The sequence below is a fragment of the Saimiri boliviensis genome, chromosome 5 (genome assembly GCF_048565385.1).
Source record: "Saimiri boliviensis isolate mSaiBol1 chromosome 5, mSaiBol1.pri, whole genome shotgun sequence".
Taxonomy (NCBI): Eukaryota; Metazoa; Chordata; class Mammalia; order Primates; family Cebidae; genus Saimiri; species Saimiri boliviensis.
The window spans coordinates 112,261,793-112,284,213 of NC_133453.1; the positions used below are offsets into that span (position 1 = coordinate 112,261,793).

General features: G+C 39.8%; 1 protein-coding gene across 2 annotated transcripts in view; it reads right to left on the reverse strand.

Annotated features, from left to right (window-relative positions):
- Positions 1 to 22,421, reverse strand: part of CNTNAP5 (contactin associated protein family member 5) — an 891,734-nt gene that overhangs the window by 856,186 nt on the left and 13,127 nt on the right. Inside the window, exon 1 of one of the 2 annotated variants that reach the window (XM_074399829.1) lies at positions 5,039 to 17,020. The exons of the other annotated variant lie outside the window; for it this stretch is intronic. The gene's annotated coding sequence lies outside the window, so the exon portion shown is untranslated. Of the gene's footprint in view, positions 1 to 5,038; positions 17,021 to 22,421 lie in introns of those variants that run through there. 2 annotated transcript variants of the gene reach the window in all.

Below are 22,421 nucleotides of genomic sequence, written 5' to 3' on the forward strand. Positions count from 1 at the left end.
TTTTAGGCTGATCACAAAGACAGGCAGATTACCAAACATTTAAAGGAAGTGAGATACATACAATGGCATGCCAGACTTGGAGATAGTATAGGGAGGGGAGGGACTGATACACCCCAATCTCTGAAAGCATGGGAAACAGACCTATCTCAGATTGGAGGGGTGCAAATTAGAAATTTAGCCTTACTGCCGGGCGCGGTGGCTCAAGCCTGTAATCCCAGCACTTTGGGAGGCCGAGGCGGGTGGATCACGAGGTCAAGAGATCGAGACCATCCTGGTCAACATGGTGAAACCCCGTCTCTACTAAAGGTGCAAAAAATTAGTTGGGCATGGTGGCGTGTGCCTGTAATCCCAGCTACTCCGGAGGCTGAGGCAGGAGAATTGCCTGAACCCAGGAGGCGGAGGTTGCGGTGAGCCGAGATCGCGCCATTGCACTCCAGCCTGGGTAACAAGAGTGAAACTCCGTCTCAAAAAAAAAAAAAAAAAAAAAAAAAGAAAGAAAGAAATTTAGCCTTAGTAAAGGTGAGATGATTGATGTGAGCTATTTTTAGAAGGATGAACAAGTGTGATAGGTGAATGGGGAATGGGAGGACTTAGATACTATGCAAAGGCATGATGGCAGGATGGCATGATGGCCCAGACCCTGTGAAAGGCATGGGAATCATACAACAGTATAGTTGGCAAGGGACTGGAGAGGCAGTCAAAAGTTGGATTACGCAAAGCCTTATATAACATTCTATAAAATTTTGTCTTTATTCTATTGTTAGATGTTCCCAAATTTCAGTGTGCATAAGCATCATGCAACCAGGAAATTCTTACTTAGGGGATCTGTGTTGATGTCTAGGAATCAGCATTTTTAAACACAATTTCTGTAGGTTATTCACTTCCATGTATTTCCAGGGTCACAATCCCAAAAGACACTGCTAAAATAATTTCAACTGTAGAGTTAGCCAAGCTTACTAATTTAATTTTTCATTAAAACAATGATTTCTACTTTTTGTGGGTACCTAGTAGGTGTATGTATTTATGGAGTACATGAGATACTTTGATGTAAGCATACAACACACAATAATCACATCAGGGTCAGTGGGAAATCCGTCCCTTCAAGCATTTATCCTATGTATTACAAACAATCCAATTATATTCTTTAGTTATTTTAAAACGTGTGATTTAATTATTATTGACTATTGAGGGTGCACAGGAAAATGAGAGGGCTTAATTGGGCAAGGAGCTGAGCTCAGAATGCGCCTTCTGTGTTTTGGTCCTTGACAAATATGATGTCAGTTGTTTTAAAGGGCTCATGAGATTAGTATTGGACGTAGTAATTGAGTAATTATCAATCAATTAATGCTAGCTAATGTCACAGTCTAAATAAATAAAGAACATTAAAAAATAAGGGAAACAAAGGCAACAACCCTATTTTGGAGAAAATAGCTTTTGATAGAAAGTAGAAACTTGGGGAAAATGCTGAGAATGGGTAACCAGAAAAGCACAGGAAGAAAACTAATATAGAAATGCATCACCAAAGGCAAAAGCAAAAGTGAATTCCAAGAAAAGTGGACTGGTCCATAGTATAGAATACTGCTGAGATGACAGATTGACAGATTCACAATGACTCAGAGTGTTCAGTGACCTCTGTATTCTGCTCCATGTATGGTTTCATTTTGCATTCTCATCATGACCACATGGCAGGAGTAGTCACTCCAGTTTTATAGAAGATGCTAAGACAGAAAACAGATTTTTGTAATTGCTCAAGTTCACATGGCGAGTGAGAGGAGATGGTCAATTTCAGGCCAACTTCTCTTTAATTGGGAAGACTTCCTACAAACTTGAGTGAAGGAAATCATCAGCGAACTTTTATCCAATGAACAGAGGAGTATTTGAGAGGTAGAATAACAGCACTGCATGTAAATGATTTTTGCTGAAACCTTGTCTCTGAAAGCAAAAGAAATGTAACATGAGATGAAGAGATGCGAAATTAAGAAGGGAAAAACGTATGCCTTAATTCAAATGGGAAAGAGCCAGCAGAGAGGGAGATGAAGGTGCAGGGAAAACAGGCATTGTTGTTTTACTTTTAAAGTCACAGAGGGAGTCAAAATCAGAGCCATGGCAGTTGACCTGGATAGTGCATGAGAAGAAATTGAGGATAGAAATAAGTATGTTCTTAAATGGGGAGAAGAGATTACGAATGGCCAGGCAAACGGCTTTTGTCTTGCTGATGACTTAGGAAAAATGTGGTGTCTGAAAATAATGGAGTCTGGTGCTAAAAAAAGGGGGGTGGTTAAATACAAGGAAATGAAAGTTGGAGTAATACCCTCAGAGGATATTGGATTGTAAGTGGTCAAGGTCACAGAAATCTGACTGGGCAGCTTACATGGTCCAGGCCAGGACAGGGAAAAGGACATGGTATTATCTCAGTTTCCATGGCCAGGTAACTCTCAGCAAATGATGGCCGCCATTGACAAACTCCGTGATCCTGTCCCATTTGTTAGAAATCACTGGAATAGAAAACACTCTGGGGAGGATTCGTGAAAGATGTGAGGCTTGGGGTGAATTGTGAAAGCTGAACAGGATACAGGTTGGCAGAGAAGAGGAAGAAAGCTATCCAAGAAGAAAGAGTCACCAGAAACATAGAAAAGCATTCACCAAATGCTGTAACTTAGCAGCGGAAGAGGTTGAAGGAGATGATGAGGAGGAGAAGGATCCTTCCAGGGAATGTTGGAAAGTGTAATTAATTGAGTTTTAGTCTGTGGAAAGAACTCCACTCTAGATGAAGAAGTTGGGGCCAAGCGCAGTGGCTCACACTTGTAATTCCAGAACTTTAGGAGGCAAAGGTGGGCGGATCACCTGGGGTTCCAGAGTTCCACACCAGCCTGACCAATATGGAGAAACCCAGTCTCTACTACTAAAAATACAGAATTAGCCAGGCGTGGTGGCACATGTCTAATCCCAGCTACTTGGGAAGCTGAGGCAGGAGAACCACTTGAATCCAGGAGGCAGAGCTTGCGGTGAGCTGGGATCACACCATTGCACTCCAGCCTTGGCAACAGGAGCAAAACTTTCTCAAAACCAAAAAACAAAAAATGAAGTTGGGCTTTATCTCTTAACAACTTTTTTAAAAATAAAAAGTCAGCTCTGACTTCACAAGCACTCTTTCTTAGGCTTACAGATGTTCACATCCAGCTGTATATCATGATGTGAGGAAAGAGGAAACATTTGCTTGGCTTCTTGTTTGTGTTGGAGATATATTTACATACAGTATGTCAGATCTTCATACACTCTGCAAGGTGGATATTATGCCCATTTTGGCTAAGGAAATTCGGGTAGGTGGTAGAGGGGTTAGAGCCCACACTCCCATCCATTTGGCTCCAGTTTAAAACTCTGTTAGGGACACAGTTCATAGAAGTGCATCAATATGAACTTCCCAACGAGAGCGCCTCTGTGAGCGGTAGAGAGAACTACTCTTTTAGTCCTGATGGCAGGAATAATTTTCAAAACATCAAACAAATTCTAGGGCCGTTGCAGGAAGAAAAATAGAAAATACAAGTATTTCTTTCACCCAGAGCAGGAGAGGGTAGGCCGTTTTACTAAGGAACAGCAGGAAAGGGCTTGAATGCTGTGAATTATATTGTTTCCATAGCTCTCGGAATTATGAAAAGAGTGGTCATGGATTACCAAGATACCCAGGGCTGGGATCTGCTATGGTAAACCTAGGATTTGAGCAGCAATAAAATCCCACAGAACTTAATTTCTTTTTCACTTCCTCCTCTCCTCATACTTTTTGGCTCCTTTTTTTGCAGGTCTTGCCTCGGGCAACTTTCATCCAGGCTGCTGGAAGTGGAGTGGTGACACTGAGAGCTGCCCTCAGCAGACAGGTCCCTGAGGCTCCTGATCATTTTGAAGCGTGACCTAGGTCCACCTTTGTTAGGAGTAGGGGTATAGGACCCCAGGATCCCAGGGATCTGAGTGCATTAGCTCTAATTTTTAAAATATTTTTTAACACTTCTGTTTTTTCCATCATATTCCTCTAAGAACCATAAGCATTTTCTTGCTGTCCAAATGCCCACATCTCCCCTTGCCTAAATATACAGTTTAAAAAGACAACCGACCTAAACATCCAGACAAAAAGCCAAGAGCACATAGTTTCTCAGAATAGAGCAAGGAACTCATGTTTCTTTTATGCTTGAATTGAGGAATTTCTTGGTCTCTGTTTGTTTCTTAGCGTTCCTCTCAGCTAGTCAAAGTGTTTCAGGATCTGTAACTGTGATAAGTTGAGCCTTGTCTAATCTACACGCTCTCGAATGCCAATAGGATGCCACTTTGCTCCAATAAATCATGTTGACATCTTGCCTTGCCTTTATTTTGTTTCATTCCAGTTCCTCTGCATGGGTTCCAAGGACTGCCACAACTTGGAAATATTAGGATTTTTCAGCATCATTATAAGGGGCAGGCTAAGAAACATTTTCTAAGATCAGATGCTTGTTATAATTTCTAGGGCTGGTTTTAAGTTGAGTAGAGGTATGCTTTGATGGGCTTTCTGGATTACATTGCCCTAAATCTCCTAGTAATGCAACATTAAGGTGTGAGAAATTGCATGACAGAGTAACATTGAGCAGGCTCTCAAATAGAACATAAATAGCTGCCTCTGATCATAATAGCTACCATTTACTGTACCTGACACTGTACTAGGTATATGCATAAACTGTGCCATTTAACCCTCAAAGTAATCCTGTGACATACGTTATTGCCATGCTTTTTTCAGTAGAGGAAATAGACTCAGAAAGGTCAATAGTTGAGCTTATCCATAGCAAGCCCAAAACTCCAATCTAAGCCAGGTGTTCTGCCCATTATTCCAGACAGGGCCGTATATCTGTCATCTTCTCTGCCTGTCCCAGAGAACAGACCATTGTCCTGATTCATGGCCAATGCTCTCTGGGCTGATGCTCAAATGGCTACACTTACAATTTATGTACAAGTATTTAGTTTCCATCAAAAAAGGAAGCAGAACAAATAAACAGAAAGAGGTGAACACAGATATTACCTTGTTTATGAATTTCTTGCTTTTCTAGTGGCTGAATCTGATGATTTTTTGGTTCTGCTTCACCTCCGCCAAATTTGCACAATAAATTTAGTTTTTTGCTTGTCCTTAGCAGTCTTGTTCTTGAGTGACTCTCAGCGCAGCCTGGACAGCTACCTCAGTTATAGTCAGTTCTCAAACATTTATTGGACATTTGCTGATGAATAATAAATGAGGACAAACAGATGGTTTCCGAATAAGGTGGCCGGTTCAGTGATCAAGGTACGCAGAGGAAGGTATGAGCCCACAGAGCAGGGGCAAGGGGAGGGAGGGCGAGGGAAGACTTTCTGGAGGACTTTCTGAACCAAGTCTTGAAGGATAACTAGAAGTCAGCCAGGCAAGGAGGGGTTGATGCTGGGTTAAGCAGAGAAAATGGCATGAGCAAAGGAGGGCACACAGATATGAAAATGTGATGTGTGGGCAGGGAACTGCCAAGAGTTCAGAATAATTGGAACACTAAATGCAGACCTAATTTCAGAGCTACAAAGGAGGGCTGAGTTCAGAGAGGTCAGCCAAAACCAGGCTACCTAGGTTCTTATTTGCTGCATGAGGGAAGTGACGCACACAGGTGTGTATTTTATATAGATCATTCTGAACTCAGGGGGAAGATGCAGTGAGAAGTAGGAGCCAAAAGCTCAGAATATAACTTCAATTATTTCCACCCTGCTCAAGAAAGCAAAACGGTTAGTAATAATTATTGAATGGAAACTTTGGAATGGAAATCTATCAGATACTAAAAGTTCTGCACTGCAAATGCTTGCATTCATTTGCTCTTTCTGTCTGCTTTAAATCCTTGGACTTTTGGTTGAGAGGGAGTAAGATAAATGTCCAGGCTGCCTCCCAGTCCTTCAGCTCTGGTGCTGTGTCCTCTTAACTCACATTTGAGTATTTCTTTGCTCGTGTCCGTGATGTATGTATGTATGACTACTTCACTGGGTCAGATTTTTACTATCATTTGCAGATGATGATTGGTCTTTCCATCAATACTGGCTTGAAGTAGAGACTTTCAATAAAGTAACTCTTACTTTAGTGAAGTGATTTCTATTCTTAATAGATTAAATTTAAGAATCATATCATTGTCTTCCAGTTCATCCTACTCCAAGTGTGATCTGCAGACCAATGTGGGATCAGGGACCTTTGCCACCACTTCAGGATAAGATAGGTACAGAATGTGAGCATGGCACTTAGAAACCTGTCACAATCTGGATGCATCATTTTATCTATATGGAATCTAATAGTCAAAAGCTGGCTTGTATTTTCTTTGACTTTGTTATTTTCTTCGTTCTATTTTTCTAGTAGTTCATCTTTTTATGTTTTACAAAAATGTTAGTCTGTGCTGGCTGGGACCAGAAAGAGAGGTTTGGGAGGGGTTGGTCCTTTATCACAGATAGTTTGAGACACCTTGTTCTACTTCATGTGGCAAAATGAATGCTGTAGCAGAAGGAAATCAGGCAAAATCACCCTAGCAGTTCTGAGTGACTACTGTGCATCAAGCAGGTAAACTGTATGTCTCACTTGATGTTCACCAAAGCTCTGTGAGGTGGACACCGCATAGACATTTTGCAAATGAACAAACTGGGGCTAGGAGAATGTGTGCAGATTATCTGGGTTGGAATCAACTTCAAAGCTATGTAACTGCACCCCTTACCATCAAGGCTCTTTTTAATGCTTCCTGCTCCCTTGCTACAAAGCATATAATTTAGTGCTAAACGTAGGCTTGGCAACACGAAGAGATGGACATAATATTAAGATCAGAGTTCATATTACATGCCATTTTTAATGTCCATAATTCCTAGCACAGCACTAGACACAACATTGATTTCCAGTATGTGATGGATGATTGGTACCACCCAGAGTGCCCTTGTTATTAACATGCTCCCTTAGAGGTAAACAGCAGCACCAAATATTCTGGGAAAAACAAGATCAGTCTTCTCATAAGCAGACCATGCTGTCCATTAGGGTGAGTCTACATCAGATCATTACCTAAAAACAAGCAAACCTTAGATCGCCTGTTCGATCTGACGAGACATTTTCTTTTTATCTCTGAGAAGTGTTTCTGTGTATTTTTTTAAGGGAAGAGAGAAGAGATGGAAAGAAAATTAAGTTTATTTATTTTTAAGGCTTCAAACTATTGCAGATGTTCAAATAGGCTGGAGGATCACCAAGAATCACTCTGTCACCTGTCATTATCTCTGATCCTATCCCACTTCAACCATCTGTAATGTTAGATTAACCGAATGATTGAATGCACTTTCTGTTTCAGGTTTTAACAGTGAGTATTTCACATGCTACAGTCCAGGAAAATTCTCCACACATCCAAGATTAAGCACTCTAGATGTTATCCTGGTGCCTATTTCATTCAGGACTAACACACTTTGAAGAGAGTATGCCTCTGGGCTGGACCCCACTATAAATTATGTTTCAGGACTCACTAGTGCCCCAAGCAGAGTATGCAAAGTGCAATCCCAGCTGCAGAGACTACATGAGATTGATATCTCAGATAAATTGAAATACAGTCAGAAATAGTCTTCATCAAAGTACAAAGCTATATTCTGGAATCCTAGAGGAACCAGGTGCCCAAACTGCTCAACTTTCCTGGCAGTGTGTCAAAGGCACCATGTAAGGAGAGACTGCAGCACACAGAGGCAGGAGCAGAGTCAATAGGATGGCAAGCATGAGGGAATTTTTGAAATCTGGAGCACATCAGAAAGTGCAGAAGTGGAATGGATATGCCCCTTATCCCCATCTTCCTAAGATCTTGCTAACAAAATCTAGATTTTTAAAATTCTTTTTTTTAAATAATTTTTTGAGACTAGGCCTAGCTCCATATCCCAGGCTGGAGTACACTGGCAAAATCTTGGCTCACTGCAACCTCCACCTCCTGGGCTCAAGCAAGCCTCTCACCTTAGCCTCCTGAGTAGCTGAGACTACAGGTGCATACCACCACACCCAGCTAATGTTTTGTATTTTTGTAGAGACAGCGTTTTGCCATGTTTCCTGGGCTGACCTTGAACTACAAGCCTCAAGCCATCCACCCAGCTTGGCCTCCCAAATTACTGGGATTGCAGGCATGAGCCAATATGCACAGCCTATTTCTTTATTCTTAATAACAACAATTGTATTAAGAATATTTATCATTGAGTAAATAGCAACTAGGTGTGAGTAGCAACTAGATATTAAGGATTATGCTTAAAAAATTGCTATGGCCTGATTATTTGTGTCTCCCAAAATTCATATTAAAGTCTTCTTTCTTCACCCACTTTTGAATGGATTTTTTTTTCCTTGTAAATTTGTTTTAGTTCTTTGTAGATTCTGGATATTAGCCCTTTGTCTGATGGGTAGATAGCAAAAATTTTTTCCCATTCTGTTGGTTGCCGGTTTGCTCTAATGATTGTTTCCTTTGCTGTACAGAAGGGCTGGAGTTTAATTAGATCCAGTTTGTCTATGTATGTACCTGTGTAACAATCCTGCATGATCTGCACATGTACCCCAGAACCTGAAGTATAATAAAATATAAAAATAAAAAAATAAAAAATAAAAATCTTAAAAAAATCCTTTCCCCCATGGTGACACTATTAGGAGGTAGAAACTATGGGAGGTGATTAGGTAATTAAGGCAGAGCCCTCATGAATGGAATTAGTGTTCTTTAACTATTTATTTATTTATTTTTGAGCCGGAGTTTAGCTCTTGTTACCCAGGCTGGAGTGCAATGGTGCGATCTTGGCTCACTGCAACCTCTACCTCCCAGGTTCAAGCAATTCTCCTGCCTCAGCCTCCCGAGTAGCTGGGACTACAGGTGTGCACCACTATGCCCAGATAATTTTTGTATTTTTAGTAGATATGGGGTTTTACCATGTTGACCGAGATGGTCTCGATCTCCTGACCTCGTGATCCACCAGCCTCGGGCTCCCAAAGTGCTGAGATTATAGGCGTGAGCCACCACACCCAGCCTGGGGTTCTTATAAAAGAGACCCCAGAGAGCTTTCCCACCCACTCCACCATGTTAGGTTATAGTAAGATGTTTCGGTCTATAAACCAAGAAGCAAGCAGACCCTCACCAGACACTGAATCTGCCTGATTCAGTTTCATTAGGATTCTCCAGGGTTTATAACTGTAATAAATACACTTCTGTTGCGTATAAATCATCCAGGCTATGATATTTTATTATGAAAGCTAAATGTATTAATATAAGTATAATGCAAAAGTTAGATTCCTTAGCCCTCTCCTTAACCATAAGGGGTAGGTATTATTACTTTCATGTTACAGATAAACAAACGAAACTCAGAAAGGAACAAAGCTATGAGTAATAGAGTCTGTGTTTAAACTTAGATTAGTTGATCCTTAAACTAGTAACTTTTACTATTTTGTTTTCCTGTAATGGGAAGCAAAGTAGGCCTGAAAATCTTATTCCAGTTTGAAAAATATAGTACTATATACTGAGAAGTCTAAGTTATACATTAAAGTTTTGACTATTCAAGTTGAAAATCAACACCAGAGTCATTCTTAGCAAGAACACAATCTTTACCACTTAGCCAGGAACTACTGCCACCTCTGCATGTCTCTCGGGATGTGAGTAAGCAGTGTCTTTCTGAGGCATTCGTATTGCAGCCTCCAGAGACAGAGCAACACGAAAGCTTCCTGATGGCAATGAATAATCTCCTACATCATTTCCTTGTTGCTGCAGACATCAAAAGAAATAAAAGGACAAAATCCCAGAGCCTTGTGGTGGTACCAAATAAAGGAGATCATAGGGACTCTAACAGTGATAAAGTAAAATTCCCTGAAATCAGTGTTTCTAAGTGACCTCTGCAGAGCAGCAGGCCTGGGTTGCGAGATGTTCGGCTAAGCAAACGGAGGAAACACTAACTATCCCAGTTTTAGACATTCTCTCCTGCACGTTAATATATCAAAAGCATTGGAGAAAACTGCCATTACAGAAAGAAAAACAAATTTGCATTTGATGTAACCTAACATATTGCATGACACTCATAAAAATAATGTGTGTAAATATTTGCCTTAGTGATAGTCTTCAAGGACATTGTGTCCAATTTCTGCTATAGACTTATGAGGACATCCAAATGGTTAGGATTCTTGAGGACTCAAACAACCTTGGATAATCCCGTTTATCACTAGCTCCCTGTCTGAGCAGGCATTCTGTCAATGCTTCTATCTAGGTGAATCAGGTTAAGGGGGGAAGAAAAGACTGTGTAAAAGAAAACATATTTACCAACAAAAAGATAAAGACTCATTAATCTTTTCATTTTTGAATTTGTACTCCTTTGAAAGTATGATTAATACAATGAGACACGTAAACAATTTGACGAACAATTTAAGAAACTGTATAGACAGCCTCCAAATGTCCATCGACCACCTCATCCAAGTTAACAAATCTCTAAATAGAAATTAGAGACAACGAAAGTATTATCAGGTAATATCTTGGGAGAAACCAATGAAACTCTTTCATGGACACTTAGTGAATACAGAGGCAAAGGAAAGAAAGAGAATTAAATGGCATATGAGTATTTATCTGTCAAGAATCTGCTCAAAATATACAAGGAAGAAAATTCACATTTTGCTGACAGGAAAAAGGATAGTTAAGGCATTACCCAAGGTTACATTCCTAGAACAGAGCTGGTTGACTCCAGTTCTGTTTGACTCTGGGAAGCATTCCCTTACTACACCACGCTGACAGTTTAACCTGAATAAAATAGATGGGTAGCGAGTGGCTCTAGCTTCAAGGAACAATTTATTTGGGGAAGTTTAAAGATATGCATATGACAAGAAAACCAGTAAAATAAGCAGAATGTGTTAGAGACACAGAGAAACAGCGCTGAATAAAATGAAAAAGAATGAATGCTTCAGTGTAGGCTTGGAAATGTTTATGACGGAGGTAAGCAAAGAAGGTGTGTGTGTGTGTGTGTGTGTGTGCGCGTGCGCGTGCGTGTGCCTTTGAGTGGGTGTATGCACATGCACTTTCTTGTGTTAGAGGAGCAGCATAAAGACATTGAGAGCACCAGAAACAGTGCTGTGGGCCTTCCTGATCCTGGGTCTAAGTGGCATGAAGGCAGGTACTAGCTCTTTACTTATATTAAACACTGTCTACACACAATAGACACTAAATGAATACCATGGAGTGAATGGAAAGATATAGCTGAAAAGAGAAAGTCTGAATAAGGAGTCTGTACCTTAATCCTTTTACAGTTGAGTTACAGACTGCACGTTCATGTTATCTAGATAACATGGAGGCCATGGTAGAGGCATGGAGTGCTTCCAGAGCAACAGAATTAATAAGGTTCAGTTGGGCTGCAGCCCTAAAACTTCAGCAGGTTTAGGCACCAGTGTTAGAAACCAGTATCTCTCCTAAGGATGAATTCCAACATGATGATATACAAGATGCAGGTCATGTGAAGTTACGTTGAATGGGGAAATGGATGTGCAATCAGACAGAACTTGGCTTTGGCCAGGTCCACCCAAGCTCTGTGAGTACCAGTGATAAGTCTTGAGTAAGATATTTCGCCTGTCCCAGTTTCACTTTCTCCTCTGTAAAATGAGAGTCGTAACACTGATCTACTGACATGAAGACTGTGAGCTCTAGAGGCAGAATCCCTGAACGGACATTTCACTTTCCAGCTATGTGACTACCCTTCTGTTCCTCTGTTTGCTTACCTGTGAACATTCAGCATATTTTATCATGTGTGGTTATTATGAAGACTAATGTGCTAGTAGATGTAAATAGCTTAGTATTGTTTCTAGTCTGTAGTAAGTGTTGCATAAATGTTAGACCTTCCTCATCATTTTTCTTGGTCTTATTTTTACTATTACCTAGTAAGCACTCAATTCTTAGGCTGTGATTGATACTAAAGATGGATCATTTGAACAAGCTGCTCTCTCAAAGCCGTTTTAGGAATTTCTCAGATTTCTGTATCAAAGAAATTTCTTACAATTGGAGACTTCAAAGGCTATTCAAGGACATTTTTTAACCCAAGAAAAAAATTACGTGCCCAAGGCTATATCTCCCTCCCCAATCCAACTGCAACCTTCTTTCTTTACTTCCTCTGTACAAGGCATCACTCAGGGGATGTTGAGGCACATCAGTGGAGCTTTTGTCATTATGAAATCCTTTTTTAATCTCTACATCTAAAATGTCCCCTTAGCATTAAAAACTCAATTGTCTTCTTTTCTTGTACGAAGTTTCTCATCTTGTAACTTGACCTGGTAGGAATGGGATTAGTTAATTGTTGCGGGCACCTGACATTTCAAGGAAGAAATGAATACCTCAGCCATCTTCCTTCTGATGCAATGGAAAATGATTAAGTTTCAGTGGTTTCTCAGTAGGAAGTGGCTGTTTTCAGGTGATTATTCAGAGCCTTGCAATTTCTAGATATTAAACTGTTATTCTCTTTTTTCTCTCTCTCTTTTGTGAGGAGATATCAGGTGAGGTGGAGGAAAGGACAAAGGGAAAGGCTCTGAGTAATTTCTTCAAAATCTCTACTCTTCATAATAAAAATGTTCATTCCTATTAATTCCAGATTGTTTGCAATGTACATACTCTGCCTCTGACAAATTGTGACATCTCTGAAGTTTTCCTTTCCTGTCATTGTCTTTTATTTTCTAAAGGACTCTCCCTTTGGGGGGCTCTTTCTCACTCTCTTCAGCACCCCAGATCTTAACACTCCCTGCATCAGGTGCTGGAAAAGGGCACACCGCTCAGGCACATTTAGGTTAAATTTCCAGCGTCTAGAATAAGGCTACCCCCTCCTCCCCTCCCTGAGGACGTTCAGGGTAATGAGGCTCGCAGAGTCTTTCTTTGTCTTTTCTGGGTCATGGATGCATTTTGGAAATTGGGTGAAATATAAATACCTTTACCCAAGAAAAATGCAAAGATGCAGATATATGCACAGTGAGGAGAGAACAATTTCAGGGGATTCACAACACCTCTTAAACACACAACTGGAATGTTTAAGGGTCCTAATGTAGCACCCATATCAAGACTCTCTGTGAGATGCCTGCCAAGGAGGAGGTGGAGGCAAGGGCTTTCTGCGAATACTACTCATTGACAGAAATATTACTTATTCGGCAACGTTACTTATTCTACCTTCCTCCCCAACAGATAAAGCCAATACTAGAGATTGTCTAAAAACTGGCATTAGCCTAAAAAGAAAGAAGGTTATTAATATTATTATTGTGTACACAGTGCACTTTTAATATCAGAGGGTGTTAAGAGATAAGACTTTATATACAACTATAACATCATTCTTTGTTGTAACACTACTTGGTAACTCTGCCTTAAAGGAAACCAAGCCTGGCATAGTGGCTCACACCTGTAATCCCAGCATTTTGGGAGGCTGAGGTGGATGGATCATTTGAGGTCAGGAGTCTGAGACCAGTCTGGCCAACATGGTGAGATACCACCTCTACTAAAAATACAAAAATTATCCGGGCATGGTGGTGGGTGCCTGTAATCCCAAATACCTGGGAGGCTGAGGCAGGAGAATCACTTGAACCTGGTAGGCGGAGGTTGCAGTGAGCCATGATTGTGCCATTGCCCTCCAGCCTAGGCAACAGAATGAGACTCCGTCTCAAAAAAAAAAAAAAAAAGCAAACAAATTTTGAAGAAGAAAGACATTTTCAACTGGAGGCCAATATGAAAGACTTACCTATACCCATAGAAATTGAATCAGGGGTGTTGGTTACTATGTTTGTTTGTTTTTTTCCGAGGCATCTCAAAGTGAGAAAACAGTGAATTCGTTGATATCAAGTTTCTAGGAACACATTTTGGACCAAGAGACATATTTGAAATCTCATGTTTTACTTGAAAATTTCATGAAATTTTGTATTTTACTCCAGAACACATTTGTATTTTTTAAGATATACAAATAATGTGTATTTCTTACTCTTTGGATTAAATTGACCTTCTAGGAAGATGGGCCTCACTTGTGTGTGTGTGTGTGTGTGTGTGTGTGTGTGTGTGTGCACGTGTGTTTCCTCAGTACCTTTGCTTACCTCTGAGATGGAGGTGGGATTAGGGCTACAATTAAGAAACTTAGTTTCTGAGATAAGGTCACCCTCAAGGATGTGTGTTCTCAAACGTGCCGAGATCATTTCACAGCATCCACCATCATGACAGTTGAGGACATACGAGCAACCATATGGCTTTATGAAACATTTAAGCAAGAGAAAAAGCACACTGGGGAACTGCCAGAAAGGAGCCAATATAAATCATCGCCTCCATAAGGATGGTCATGGAATGCAAGGCCTGTGGACTCTGCATTCTACAATTTAAAATCTAAGATCAGTTCCTGATTTAGAACTGGTGCTCTAAAAATACTTGTAAAATGAATAAAATTCCCTCCGATTAATTAGAATGATGTATTAATAACCTGCTGGAGGCTTACATTCTACCTGGGTTGTAAAATCTTTTCTCCATGGAAAAGACACAATACTTTGGGTTTAGAGACCAGGGTTGGATTCCAGGTAAACCATTTAATAATTGTATGATGGGCCAGGTGTGGTGGCTCACGCCTGTAATTCCTGCACTTTGGGAGGCCAAGGTGGGTGGATTACGAGGTCAAGAGATGGAGACTATCCTGGCCAACATGGTGAAACCACGTCTCTACTAAAAATACAAAAAATTAGTTGGGTGTGGTGGTGCGCACCTGTAGTCCCAGCTACTTGGGAGGCTGAGGCAGGAGAATTGCTTGAACCTGGGAGGCAGAGGTTGCAGTGAGCCTAGATCACGCCACTGCACTCCAGCCTGGTGCCTGGCGACAGAGCGAGACTCTGTCTCAAAAAAAAAAAAAAAAAATGTATGAAGTTAAGAAAATTACTTAGACACTGTAAACATAAATTTCTTCATCTGAAAAATAAGAATAATAGTATTAAACATATTGAATTTTGAAGCAGATTAGCAGTAATGTGTATCAGTAATAAAATCCGGCACATGGTAAGCAGTACTCCTATTGCTATGGACAGTGGCTATGTGAAATGTAAATATTCTCGTCTGATTGCAGTTCAACATACTCTGAATGAAAATAGAAATAAAAACCAGCAAAATACAGCATATAACTCAGGGATTGAAGAGTAAAATGTGTTGTATACACATTAAGGATTTAGAGGAAAATAATACTAATTAAGACTAGAGATGACAGCACAATAACTGGCCTGTGGGGAAGATCTGGCCAGATAAAGGTAAGATGAAAGTTTAAAGTTTATTTAATTTAGGAGAAACCCAAAATTGTACCAGTTATCCCTGATCAAAGTAAAGACACTAATTTAAGTCAGTTGAGGGCCGAGTAAGTGAAAGAGTGAGATAAAGTAGAGACAATGTCGTTTCCACAATACAGGTTTTTGGTACTTTCATTTTAGGTTTTAAGGTTTATGTTTTTGTAAACCTCACTGAATCTTCTCTCCAACCCAGGATTCCTTATGACCATCACATTGTAGCCCACACAGGTTGGTAAGAACAAATCAGGATTGCATTCTATTCTGGACATCATATTTTAAAGAAAACATTGACAAATTGGAATAAACTACAAATAAGAGAACATGATGGTGGGGAGTCCAGGGGAAAGGAATCATGTCATAGAAAAAAATTAAGAAAAGAAGAGATGAAAAGATTGAGAGAAGAGTGGTGGCTCCTTGGGTATTTGTGGAAGAATTATGATGAAGAGGAAGAAGGCTTGGTTTGAGATGTCCAGTGAGCAGAGCTAAGAAGGGTGGTTTGGTGGTACCTGGAGCAGACTTGTGTACAGTCAGATGTCCAGTGAGCAGAGCTAAGAAGGGTGGTTTGGTGGTACCTGGAGCAGACTTGTGTACAGTGAGATGTCCAGTGATCAGAACTAAGAAGGGTGGTTTGGTGGTACCTGGAGCAGAGTTGTGTACAGTGAGATGTCCAGTGAGCAGAGCTAAGAAGGGTGGTTTGGTGGTACCTGGAGCAGACTTGTGTACAGTGGAAGAATGTCCTATCAACTATAATTTTTGCTGAGGAGCTCAGTTGTTATGTGAGGTCACATCTTTTCATTTAGGAGGTTAAGTAAAATGGAATAGTCAACCATCTGCAATGTTTTAGAGAATGCAGAGACATATGTATATTATGCAGGTTAGGCTGGACTACATCACTTCAAATGTCCTTTTCCCAATTCTACAGCCTCTTACTTCCGAGTTTATTACCTTCCTTTATCAAAAGGCAGATATCCAGTAGAGGCCAAGGCCATCTATCTTATTTCCATTGAAAAGACAAGTTAAAGACTATTTCTAATCTAATTGATCATAAAAATTAAATATTGGAAGAAAGAAGGTAAGCAATCAAAGCCAGGATTATTATCTAACTCATCTTTGAGCTGCTAAATAAGGTAGAAAGTGTTATCTAAATAGATTGGCTTATGGCCTTTCCTGAGACAGGTAGTTAAGTCACCTCCAAAGCATAGGCAACTTTGGCACCTTTAGTTTGTATCCCCAGTTTTTCAAACCTAGATAGATGGATGAATAGATAGATAGATAGAGGTAATGCTTATGCAAGAGAGAGGCTACAAAAAGAAAAACACTGACAGAAAGTGCTTTACTATAAACAGACTTCAGTGATTGCATGGTAGCACATGGCAACCTGCCAAAAGGTGTCCTGACCAGATAATTTTTAAAAAGAGGTAGACATTTGAATCAAGCATAAGGCCCTTTCGAAAACTGCAAACTGATATAAAATTTACCTTTGCAGTTCCCAGTCCAGGATATGTACCCTCAGTCCCTCTTCACACTGTACCCATATCCTCCATGTTATCCTTGTCAATCTAAAGCCTATGAGGACAGTACAGCCAGGCCATTACCCCTCCAAATAATGAGAATTATAATAAATATGATTTCAGCAAAATCATGGTTACAGCTTCTTAAAAATATTTTTCGCGACAGTTTCACTCTTGTTACCCAGGCTGGGGTGCAATGGCGCGATCTCGGCTCACTGCAACCTCTGCCTCCTGGGTTCAGGCAATTCTCCTGCCTCAGCCTCCTGAGTAGCTGGGATTACAGGCACGTGCCACCATGCCCAGCTAATGTTTTCTGTTTTTAGTAGAGATGGGGTTTCACTATGTTGATCGGGATGGTCTCGATCTCTTGACCTCGTGATCCACCCGCCTAGGCCTCCCGAAGTGCTGGGATTACAAGCTTGAGCCACCGCACCCGGCCCTTAAAAATATTTTTATCTGCCGGGGGTGGTGGTTCAAGCCTGTAATGCCAGCACTTTGAGAGACCGAGGCGGGTGGATCACGAGGTCAAGAGATCGAGACCATCCCGGTCAACATGGTGAAACCCCGTCTCTACTAAAAATACAAAAAAATTAGCTGGGCATGGTGGCATGTGCCTGTAATCCCAGCTACTCAGGAGGCTGAGGCAGGAGAATTGCCTGAACCCAGGAGGCAGAGGTTGCGATGAGCCGAGATTGCGCTATTGCACTCCAGCCTGGGTAACGAGCGAAACTCCGTCTCAAAAAAAAAAAAAAAAAAAAAAAAAAAAAAAAAAAATATATATATATATATATATATATATATATATATATATATTTATTTATTTATTTATTTATCTTATGTTATTCACAATATAAAATATTTGGGGAAGGTGTCACCACCTTTATTTGGGAAAAAAAATGTGAAATAATGAAAATGAATTTATACAGCCATTTAGCAGAACCAGGATGAAAATAATGAAAATATACATCAACACATTGCTCTTCTATTGTATTGCTCTTTCTATAAGTCTAAATGTTGGAAGAAAATATCTTTTTAAAATGTTTAATTGGCTAGGCATGGTGGCTCATGCCTGTAATCCCAGAACTTTGGGAGGCCAAGGCAGGTGGATCACCTAAGGTCAGGAGTGCAACAGCAGCCTGCCTAACATGGCAAAAATTCTTCTTTACTGAAAATACAGAGTTGGGCATTGTGGCTCACCCCTATAGTCACTGTTACTCAGAAGCTGAGGCAGGAGAATTGCTCAATTCCAGGAGACGGAGGTTGCAGTGGGCTGAGATGACCTTACTGCACTCCAGCCTAGGCAACAGAGCGAGATTCTGTCTCAAAAATGTACATATTTATAATTGACACATGATGATGCATAAATAACTAATAGATCCAAACAAGTCTCTCAACCCTTGATTATCTTCACATTTTGAGCTACATAATTGTCTGTTGTAGGAGAAGTCCATTGCAGAATGGTGCTTTCCAATATCTCTTATCTCTACTCATTAGATGCCAGTAGCAAACTCCCAGCTGTGACAACCAAAAATGTCTCCAGACTCTACTATATGTTTCCTGGGGCAAAGTTACTGCTGATTGAAAACCTCTAATCTGATTCCACATTAATTCCTTTTTTAAAAAGTAACACAAATCAAAGTAATTGACAGTGAGTGTGTACGTCTGTTGTGTGTAGGCATGTGTGCCCATACACATGCAAATAATGGATGAAGGAATCTTGTAACATCTTTGGCTTCTTCTAGGACTCAAAAGTTCCCAGTACAAACAAACAGTGGCACCATCTTGGCATTAGTGTTTAACCTGGGCTGAGGACAGGATGCTGTATAAAATGAGACTTTCATTGGTCATCAAGTGAGGTATTTTTATTTCCTCATACACAAAATGACATCATTCCCCAATGAACCGCAAAACACTTAGCTATAGGAACCCAATAAGTCAAATTGAATTTGCCAACAAAATTGATATTTATGCAGAAGACATAGAAATCTTTACTCTAAACAATGTATCAACAAGGGTGAGAACATCAATAGAGTTATACATTCTCCCCTTGAATTGATTTTGTTTCAGTTGCTCAGATGTTTTTTGGATTAACTTTACTAATGAATTTTCACAGTGGTTTATTCCCTTGACTACTAAGCCACAGTCTGTGCTTAATTATGATATGCTTGCCTAAGTCCAGGTCTTTTATCAGACTATTAATGGCTAGAAAAGATTTGCTGGGATGACAAGCTAATACTCCTTGTTTGTAAAGGACGAAACCAAGAAGGCGATGCCTATAAATATTTGTATAGAAAAGAATCTATGCATTCCGCTCATATATAACAGAATACAGCAACTGTCACCGTTATACTTTTATTTAAATGCCGTAGTTCTTTTTAAGCTTGAACATTTCTCACTATGTATATTATGACCCAGTACCCAAAATTAATACAACAGTTAGAATAAGAACAACAGGAAATATTTCTATTGTAGTCTCACAAATTTAGAATTTGTGGTTTGATATATTAAAAGCTGTCTACCAAAGATGTCTCTCAAAAACAAGTGATACTACCTTCTGCAGTAAAGAAGTAGGCACTGTTACACACACACACACACACACACACACACACAGAGAGAGAGAGAGAGAGAGAGAGAGAGAGAGAGAGAGAGAGAGAGGCAAACAGAAGCACCCAGAGTCTTACGTATATTTCCAAGACACATGGCATATTATAAGGTTATCTCCAAACAGTGAATTAATACCTCAAAACCAAAGGAACTACTCTCAGGTCTGTAATCTCAGGTCTCTTTCTGTATTCTTTATGTAATTAGATAATTGTTGAAGGAGTGTTGTGTTTTTGAGGTAACCGTATCTTGGCCTAAATAAACTCCAAGGCCAAGGTGCTCACTAATCCAATGTGTACTTACTGTCCATATGCTCAAATATCACAGTCTCCTGATTGTGGTACTGAAATGTACAACTTTTAGGCAACTTTTAGGCAAAAGAACCATGTGAAAGAGGTATAAAAATAACCTCAGTTAATCAGAATGCAAAGAATGCTCATTGAACACCACCCTGAAACAAGCAGCCACAGTGGAGCATGTCTGCACACCTCCGGACAGCATTTGATTTCAGAAAATAAGTAGATATTAATTTCCATCCAAATGCCCATTTCAATTCATTATCTAGAGAACTAAATATTCACAAAGGTGACACCCAAGTCAATATTGACCTTGGGGGATAATAAATCTTGACAGTTACCAGAACAAGTGGTTTACATAGCAGAAATGCACACATACAATTCCACCAGGTGTACTAACCGTGAAAAAAAGCTAAAAGTAAATTATTAAAATCTGTGTATGAATATATATGTGAGCATATTATTTAAATAATTATTTTAAATAATCCGTTAAATGCATCATCCTGTATTTAAGTATTTGTTGTATTACATTTTATTGCAAATACAAAGCAGGGTAATTTAGGGTTCCCGGGGTGGAGGGGAAGAGAGCACAGTGTAGACCTAAATAAAAGGAGGTTTTGATGAATGGACTCTAAGTAAACACTTAAGGATGTGATTAAAATTAATATTCTGACCAGAATCAGAAACCAAGACTGAATCTAAGTGTGTGAAGATTTTATTTAACTTGTATACTTTCATCACTTCTACTCCCATTAATTAACATTAGGGAACACTGAAATGAACTCATCGATGGAGGCCAAAGTTGCTTTTATTTCACAAATGTTGGGAGACAGAGGCTTGAGGCGGCGGAGGGAGCACTGCACTGCAAGCCAGCACTCAGGGTTTGCCCCGTACAATCCCTCATACAGGCTTGCTCCTGCGCTTGGGTTTCAGCTAACCTGTCCTGCTTCTATTCAATGTATTAAGTAGTTATGTTGCCACTTCTGGTGTCATATACGGGCAGTTTCATCACAACTGACACGAGATTCCCTCTTTTGAGGAGGTCCCAAGGGAATGCCTAGAATACAGGTAGATAATTCAAGGGCTTTCATCAAATAATTCTTTAAAATACAAATAGCTATTAACTATAAACTAAGGATATCAAGATAAGGACACAATTTTTTGACAGGCTACCATCTTTTTAAATCAGTAAATTCCAATAAGATTGTCTTGCCCAGACACCCATATGAAATAGTAGCGAGATACATCCTATCGACAATGGTTTGAAATAAAGCATCTGCTTATTTAGTGTAACTTAGGGCAGAGATCATATTTGAAGTATTGACCAACCTGGACATCAGCTCTTGACCAATGCAAGTGGAGCCAGGTGAGGCACACTCAGTGTGACTCTGCTGCTGCGCACCTGCCAGGCATTGACCTTGACTCAGGAGGGATGCCATCCCAAGTCTTCTTCAAAATGCTCTTATACCTAGTTGGTTTTGCATGGAATTATAGGTTTAGAAGTTCCTGCAACTAAGAATAAGGCAGGAGTCTTCACATGGTACCTACACGAAGAATCAGAAAAAAGGCAGGCTGAATGCTGGGGCTCTAGGACCCCCCTCTCTCTCTTCTTCAAAGCTGCTCTTGTAATTTATTTTACATATTAAAATTCTATGTAAGATTTCATTTAGTAAACCAAAAGATTCTGCTTTCAAAATAAAATTTAAATATTTAAGGCTTTATTCCTTGAAACGCTAATTCTTTTTGAGAGCTAGAACACTGCATTGATTAATTGCCTTACTGTGAACAATCTCAGAATACTCCGTGTCCTTTTTCGAAAGCTCCCATTGTTCATGCAGAAGGGAGGTAAGACTGTAAGGCACTGGACAATGAACAAATTATTTTGCGTCTCTAAACCTAAGCAAGAAGATCCCCTGAGTCAAGACAATAGCTGAAACAGACGATATAGGAGACACAAAGACGGGGACCTTGCAAACATGCCAGCCAGCAGGCCTGAGGGACAAACTCATGAGAACTTGAGAATAAAACAAAGCATTCACGACTGTGGTTTTCCATGCAGCTGACAATGAAAGCAAGTATGTACAAGCACTGCTCCTTTCCTTCCAAGGGGATACTCTGAGGCGAGTCAGGGAGGGGCCCATCATTGGGCACTAGTTAGTGACAGTCAGTGGTGAAAAATAATGGAATTGGGTATCCGCTTGCCAAACCTAACCTTCTATCTATCCCTATTGAGTAAAAAAAAACCTTACAATCTGGATTTGGGGATGAATCTTGCAGTGTGAAGACAAAGAACAGGTCTGAATGCATCCAATAATTACCTTGTTTGAAACTATTATCTAAGTATCAGGAATAAGGTTTTTCCAATTAGCACAAAATTTTATTGTTTATTTATTTCATTGGTCCATATAAATTGTATGTGTTTGTGAAGTACAACATAATATTTTGATGTATGTATACAGTGTGAGATGATTGAAAGCTAGTTAACATATTCTTCACCTCACCAGCTCATCATATTTTTATGGTAAAAATATTTAAATCTTACTCTCTTAACAATTCTCAAGTATAAAATACATTATGCTTAAAAATAGTCACCCTTCACATGTACCCCAAAACCTAAAATGCAATTTAAAAAAACCTAGGAGATGCCAATTTTCTGCACAATATAACTTGAAATGACACTTTATGCAAAAAATAGATGCTGAAACATTAAAGCAA